Consider the following 8,179-nt stretch of genomic DNA (forward strand, 5'->3'; position numbering starts at 1 on the left):
GTAGTTTTTTTGTTTTTTTGTTTGTTTGTTTTTTGTTTTTTTTTTTTTAGACAGGTTCTCACTCTATCGCCCAGGCTGGAGTGCTAGAGTACAGTGGCACAATCATAGCTCACTATAACCTTGAAACTCCTTGGCTCAAGTCATCCTCTCACAGCAGCCTCCTGAGTAGCTAGGACTAGAGGTGCATGCAGGCACACTCAGCTAATTTTTTTTTTTCTTTTTTTTGAGATGGAGTCTCGCTTTGTCGCCCAGGTCGGAGTACAGTGGCGTGATCTCGGCTCACTGCAAGCTCCGCCTCCCGGGTTTACGCCATTCTCCTGCCTCAGCCTCCCGAGTAGCTGGGACTACAGGCACCCGCCACCACGCCTGGCTAATTTTTTGTATTTTTAGTAGAGACGGGGTTTCAATGTGTTAGCCAGGATGGTCTCGATCTCCTGACCTCGTGATCCACCCGCCTCGGCCTCCCAACCAGCTAATTTTTTAAAATTTCTTAGAGACAGGATCTTACTATGTTGCCCAGGGTGGACTTGAACTCCTGACCTCAAGCAATGCTCCTGCCTCAGCCTTCCAAAGTACTGGGATTATAAGTGTGAGCCACTGCACCTACCTGGCCCCGGTGAAGTAGTACTTCTTATTATACCCACATATAAGACTAATTTGGGACATTGGCAAACAGTGTCTCTCTGCTACAGTCTTTGATCGTAGTACCTCACCCATTATCTTCCTAGAACGGGAAGGCTCAAATCAGGTGTATTAGGCCAGTCTTTCATTGCTATAAATACCTGAGAGTGGGTAATTTATTTTATTTTATTTTTTTGAGATGGAGTCTTGCTCTGTTTCCCAGGCTGGAGTGCAGTGGCATGATCTTGGCTCACTGCAACCTCCACCTCCCAGGTTCAAGCGATTCTCCTGCATCAGCCTCCCAAGTAGCTGGGACTACAGGCATGCACAACCATGCCTGGCTAATTTTTGTATTTTTAGTAGATATGGGGTTTTACCACGTTGGCCATGCTGGTCTTGAATGCCGGACCTCAAGTGATCCACCTGCCTTGGCCTCCCAAAGTGCTAGGATTACAGGCGTGAGCCACTGTGCTCGGTGAGACTGTGTAATTTATAAAGAAAAGAAGTTTAATTGGCTCATGGTTCTGCAGGCTGCACAAGCATGGGCCAACATTGTTCAGCTTCTGGGGAGGCCTCCGGGAACTTTTACTCATGGTAGAAGGTGAAGCAGGTGCAGGCATATCACATGACAAAAGCAAGAGCAAGAGAAAGAGCGTGGTGGGGAGGTGTCACATACTTTTACCTGACTACATCTTGCGAGAATTCACTCACTGTCTTGAGGACAGCACCAAGAGGATGGTGCTCAACCATTCATGAGAACTACACCCCCACGATCCAATCACCTCCCATCAGGCTCCACCTCCAACACTGAGGATTACTTTTTTTTTTTTTTTGAGACAGGATCTTGCTTTGTGCCCAGGCTGGAATGCAGTGGCGTGATCTCAGCTCACTGCAACCTCTGCCTCCCAGTTTCAAGCGATTCTCCTGCCTCAGCCTCCAGTGTAGCTGGGATTAAGGCACGTGTGCCACCATGCCTGGCTAATTTTTGTATTGTTAGTAGAGACGGGGTTTCACCATGTTGGCCAGGCTGGTCTCGAACTCCTGACCTCAAGTGATCTGCTTATCTTGGCCTCCCAAAGTGCTGGGATTATAGGAATGAGCCACCACACCTAGCCTGAGGATTACATTTTCACATGAGATTTGAAACAAATATCCAAACTATATCATCAGGTGTAAAAAGAAGCAACCTTACATCATTTGTCCTTAGTTTTGTTTTATTTTTGTCACCTAGGCTGGGGTCTTGAACTCCTGACCTCAGGCAATCCACCCACCTCGGTATCCCAAAGTGCTGGGATTACAAGTGTGAGCCACTGCACACAGTCTCTTTTGTCCTTTAACTTCCATGGCCAGCTAAAAACTTTATCTGCATTTTAATTAAGTTAAAACCATTAATCAGCAAAAATAAATTAATCAGAAAATTATTCAGAAAAAAGAAACTGTAAAGGCCGGGCACAGTGGCTCAAGCCTGTAATCCCAGCACTTTGGGAGGCCGAGACGGGCGGATCACGAGGTCAGGAGATCGAGACCATCCTGGCTAACACGGTGAAACCCTGTCTCTACTAAAAAATACAAAAAACTAGCCGGGTGAGGTGGCGAGCGCCTGTAGTCCCAGCTACTCAGGAGGCTGAGGCAGGAGAATGGCGTGAACCTGGGAGGCGGAGCTTGCAGTGAGCTGAGATCCGGCCACTGCACTCCAGCCTGGGTGACAGAGCGAGACTCTGTCTCAAAAAAAAAAAAAAAAAAAAAAAAAAACCTGTAGCATAGCCCTTTGTATGCTACAGCTCAAGGCAGCTGTTCTAGGTTGATGGACAGTTCTCTTCCATACAGTGATTCAAGGAACTAGAGTGTCTACATTTTATAAGTCTGACATCCCCTTGCCTTCATCCCACTGATAGAAGAAGAAACAGCACGGAAGAGGAAATTTGTGTAGAATCCCAGCCTAGGAATGGATCACATTTCTGTTCATGTTCTATTTGAGAGGATTTGATCATATAGCTGTGTCTGTTGCAAAGGAGGCTGGGAAATGTAGTGTAGCACTGTGCCTGGTTACAACCGTATTACTGTGTAAAGAGAGAGAAGATTTTGTTTTTTTGTTGTTTGGCTTTTGTTTTGAGACAGGGTCTTGTTCTGTTGCCTAAGTTGGAGTGCAGTGGTGCAAACATGGCTCACTGCAGCCTCAACCTCCCATGTGGCTGGGATCACAGGAACACATCACCATGCCTGGCTAATTTTGTGATTTTTTGTAGAGATGGGGGTCTTACTTTGTTGCCCAGGCTGGTCTTGAACTCCTGGGCTCAAGTGATCGTCCCACCTTGGCCTCCCAAAGCTCTGGGATTACAGATGTTAGCCATCACACCCAGTCAGAGAGAGCAGATTTGGGTGAATAGCTAGAGGCCCTCGGATGCGAACAGACCAGCATGCTTGAGAAATTAAGGTTGGTGGGGCTGGCACACACCAGCTGAGAGATTAGGAGATGAGTCAGGGAGGGAGGCTGGATCAGATCAGCGTTGGAAGCCAGAGAAAAGAGTATGGACTGTATTCTAAATGCTATGACAGTAGGTGGAAGCTGCAGTCAGCTGAGATCACGCCACTGCACTCCAGCCTGGGTGACAGAGCGAGACTCTGTCTCAAAAAACAACAGGCTGGGCCGGGCGCAGTGGCTCACGCCTGTAATCCCAGCTGTCAGGGAGGCAGAGGCAGGAGGATAGCTTGAGCCCAGTTCAAGACCTGCCTGGGTAATATAGCGAGACCCCGTTCTCCACAAAAAAGGAAAAAAAAAAAAAGACAAAAAAAAAAAAAAAAAAAAAGGCTGGGCGCCCGGTGGCTCAGGCCTGTAATCCCAGCACTTTGGGAGGCTGAGGTGGGTGGATCACGAGGTCAGGAGTTCAAGACCAGCCTGGCCAAAGTGATAAAACCCCATCTCTACTAAAAATACAAAAATTAGCCAGGTGCAGTGACAGGCACCTGTAATCCCAGCTACTTGGGAGACTGAGGCAGGATAATTGCTTGAACCCAGGAGGCGGAGGTTGCAGTGAGCCAAGATCGAGCCACTGCACTCCAGCCTGGGCGACAGAGTAAGACTCTGTCTCAAAGAACAACGAAAAAAAAAATAAAAAATAAAAAAATAAGAATAGAAAAATAGAATCATTTTTCCTGGGTCACTGATTTGGAAATTAAGGCAAAGTGACTTGCCTGAGGCCCTAGCATGAATCAGCTGAGGCTTTTGATTCTTGTTGCCTTTTGACTCAGAGTCCCGTGCACTTCTCATGTGATCAGAAAAGTCTTGTGCAATAAATGAATGAGCTTCAATTTCCAGCTTAGGTGACTCCCAATAACAAAACAAATAGTTACCTTGTGTTTTTCAGAGTCACCCTGTTGTTGTTGTTGTTGTTTGTTTGTTTGTGTGCTTTTTGGGGTTTTCTTAGAGATGAAGTCTCACTCTGTCACCCAGGCTGGAGTGCAGCCACGTGAGCTCAAGAGACCCTCCCTCTTCAGCCTCCGAAGCAGCTGAGGCTATAGACGGGCACCACCACGCCCGGCTCGCCCTGTGTTTGACATGCAGAATGGATTCCATATTTGAATGCTGGACAAGGAGCAATTAGCTGCGCATGAATGCACATTTGACCTCTCCCTTTTTCCTACAAGAAGTCTTGTTAGATAACAATGTCTGTTCTACCAGCTCACCTATGCAAACCTTAGGAATTTGGTAGACAGTGAGACCTTACGTTCCTCTGAATGTTGTAAAATGCTGAACGTGACCATCTCCCAATGCATGAAGATGAAAACAATAGGGTAGAAATGCCACCACCTTCTTACGTCACAGACTAAGTGGATCACCCCGGGTATACGGCCAAGGAATAAAAATATCCATTGAGTGTACCCTGTGTCCAAGCCATGAACAGCCATTCCTAGTGAGGAGGTGCCCAGCAGAAGACAGTGCTCAGCAGAAGATGGCCTGCTATTCAACAGCAGAGAAGAATACCAAAGCTTGTTGGGTCAACTACGGGGACTGCATTTTCATGAACCAGAGCTGCATCCAACAGGTTGGGGCCTGTACGCACCTAGCCAGGATGGAGTGGGAAGGAAGTGCACGATTAGACTAGTCATTCACTCCAGCTGCCTCTGACTGCACAAACACCTTTGGTAAGTAGGAGGCTATTTCTACTCACAGATACCTGGTTATTTATTTCCTCATTCAAAATAATGTGTCCTCTGTCCTCAACTTTTTCTCTACCGATCCAGTGACTGGAGTCTCAACCCTCATCTGTTCTTATTCTGCTCTCTGAGTAAGAGAGGTAGATGACAACTCCAAAGAGGCTGTTATCTCTTATTTTCCTGAACTCAGTACAAATAAGAAAACACCCTGGGCTGGGCATGATGGCTCATGCCTGTAATCCCAGCCCTTTGGGAGGTTGAGGTAAGAGGATGGCCTGAGCTCAGGAGTTCAAGACCAGCCTGAGTAACAGAGCGAGGCCATGTCTCTATAAAAAATAAAATTCGCTGGGCATGGTGGCACAGCTACTTGGGAGGCTGACGTGGGAGGATTCCCCAGGGAGTTCAAGCTGCAGTGAGCTATGATCACACCACTGCACTCCAGCCTGGGTGACAAAGAGTGAGACCCTGTCTTTAAAAAATAATTTAAGGCCGAGGCAGGCAGATCACCTGAGGTCAGGAGTTCAAGACCAGCCTGGGCAACATGGTGAAACTCCGTCTCTACTAAAAATACAAAAATTAGCCGGGCGTGGTGGCTGGTGCCTGTAATCCCAGCTACTCAGGAGGCTGAGGCAGAGAATTGCTTGAACCCGGGAGGCAAGGTTGCAGTGAGCTGAGATCATGCCAATGCAATCCAGCGTGGGCGACAAAATAAATAAATAAATAAACAAACAAATAAATATATATTTTTTTTTAAAAAAAGAAAATGTCCTGGGTGTAGTTAGTATAAACTTCACTTTTTTCCCTAAAGGGTTAGACCCAGCCCCCGTGGGGTTGTCTCCTAGAATAGCATTCAAAACTGTAAAGGGCTCCTTGGCCCAGAAAAGGATACAAATGACTTCTGGAGTCAGATTCCTGGGTTGGCGTTTGGGCTCCACCACTTGCTGTATGATTTTCAGCAAAGTACCTAAATCCTATCCCTTAATTTCTTTATCTGTACAAGAATCGTTCCATGAGGATACATGAGACCAGTGTACAGAAAGCACTGAGTTCAGTGCATGACACATAGTTAACACTAAACACTTAACATTCACTGTTGTCGACACTCGTATTTACTGTTAGGAACTCTTGTCCTAGGTCCTGGGGTGGTAATGATATGCGGCAACCCCAGCTTCTCAGGTAATTGTTTTCTTTTCCTTTTCCTGAGTTCATTTTGTCCCCTGATGTAGTCATATAAAAACAAAGTACCAGCAGGGCGTGGTGGCTCACACCTGTAATTCCAGCATTTTGGGAGGCCGAGGCGGGTGGATCAACTGAGGTCAGGAGTTCCAGACAAGCCTGGCCAACCTGGCAAAACCCCATCTCTACTAAAATACAAAAAATTAGCCGGGCATGGTGGTGGGCGCCTGTAATCTCAGCACTCAGGAAGCTGAGACAGGAGAATCACTTGAACCTGCGAGGCGGAGGTTGCAGTGAGCCGAGATTGTGCCACTGCACTCCGACCTGGGGAACAGAGCAAGACTCTGCCTCAAAAAAAAAAAAAAAATGAGCTGGGTGTGGTGGCACGCGCGCCTGTAGTCCCAGCTACTCAGGAGGCTGAAGCGGGAGAATCGCTTAAACCTGGGAAGCAGAGGTTGCAGTGAGCCGATATCGCATCACTGCACTCTAGCCTGGGGAACAGAGCAAGGCTCTGTCTCAGAAAAAAAAAAAAAAGGTAACACTATCTTAGGTCTCTCCTTAGGAAACCGAGGGGTGGGGAGCAACCTTTGGAGGCTTGTGGGGTTCCTCTGAGATAAGCAATGAATCAGTATTTCAGATGCTAAGGGGACTTCAGGGATGGGGTGGCCTGAGCAGAGAAGAGGGAAGACCAGGGAACCAGAGTTGAGAATTGGGGTGTCTGAGAATAAAAAGGAGGGACTAATCGATGTGTCAGGATATATTTATTTGGGAACCTAGGGAGGGAAGAGAGCCAGGTAGGAGACTGAGACCTCTAAGTGCAGGGGCTTTATGAGATGGATTTGAGGAGGGTGTGTGGGAACACAGAGTTGTTATGGTGGGCTTCAGGGGCTGAGGGAGTTGAGGCCCTCGCGATATGTGGGGCTGAAGAAGAGGGATAAGGATAAGGAGTGGGAACCGTGTTGGGGCTGAAGGTGAAGAGGGTGTGTTTAGGGGGTGGGGAGGAGCACCAGGGGCCTCAAACGTAAGACTGGGCCTTTAAGTTGAGGCACTGAGGAGGGGAGAGGCTGGGGAGGGCTGGGGGCTGGAGTCTAGGCTGACCCGGTGGGGGTGCTGGGTCCTTCAGGCTGCCAAAGCCAGGGGTCCTGGGTCTGCGCATTGAGGGGATGGCTGGGCTGAGGAAGGGGAGGAAGATAAGTGGGGCTTGTGGGCTGAGAGGGTCTCGGGGTCCCTGGCCAGAGTTAGTGAGGTGCACTGGGGTCTCCGAGGAGGGGTGGGGCCCCCCGCGAGGGAGGAGGGTCTGTGGACTAAAGAGGACCGGCAGGAGGGGGCCCAGGGTCTGTGGGTGTCTCTGGAGTCTCTGAGGAGGGCCAGGGTCTCGGGGTCTGTGGAGGTCTCTGGCCTGTGGGGTCGGAGTCTCCAGAGTCCTTGGGGCTGTGGAAGTCTTCGGGGTTTTGAGGCGGGAGCCTGTGGGCTGAGGAGGGCTGTGGGGAGGGTCTCGGGGTTTCTGAGGCGGGCCAGCGCCTCGGGGTCTGTGGGGGTTGCTGAGGAGGGCTGGGGGCCCAGGGTCTGTGGGGGTCCCCAGCAGGTGGGACTGGGGTCTCCGGAGTCCCTGGAATCTGAGAGTGTCTCTGAGGTCCCGGGGGGGTAGTCTATGGCCTGAGGAGGGCTGGTGGGGAGGGTCGGTGTCCTGGGCAGGTGGGGTCGGGGTCTCCTGAGTCCCTGGGGTCTGAGAGTGTCTCTGGGGTCCCTGAGGGAATCTGTGGGCTGAGGAGGGCTTGGGGAGGGTCTCTGAGGAGGGCCGGGGTCCCCGGCACGAGATCTCCGGAGTCCCTGGGGTCTGAGGGTGTCTCTGGGGACCCGGGGAGAGTCTGTGGCCTGAGAAGGGCTGGGGGCGGGTCTCGGGGTCTCTGGGGAGGGCCGCGCCCAGGGTCTGTGCGGGTCTCCGGGTCCCCGGAGTCCCCAGGCGCAGGCGGGCCCTGGCGCCGCCCCGCCTGACATCAGTTCCTGCCGCCGCCGCCGCGCACAGCCCGCGGCCTCCTTCCCCGCCGGCCGCGCTCCGGAGCCGCCGGGCCGCGGTGGAGCGAGGGCCCGGGCGAGGCGAGGGCCGGGCGGCGGGCGCCGGGCCCCGCGGCCGGCACGACGGAGCCCCCGTACGGCCGGCGGCAGCGGTTGGCGGCGGCCCCCGGCCCCCGGCGCGGGAAGAGGCGGCGGGGCGGCGGCAGCGGCG

This window comes from Macaca thibetana, chromosome 1 (assembly GCF_024542745.1).
Source record: "Macaca thibetana thibetana isolate TM-01 chromosome 1, ASM2454274v1, whole genome shotgun sequence".
Lineage (NCBI taxonomy): Eukaryota > Metazoa > Chordata > Mammalia > Primates > Cercopithecidae > Macaca > Macaca thibetana.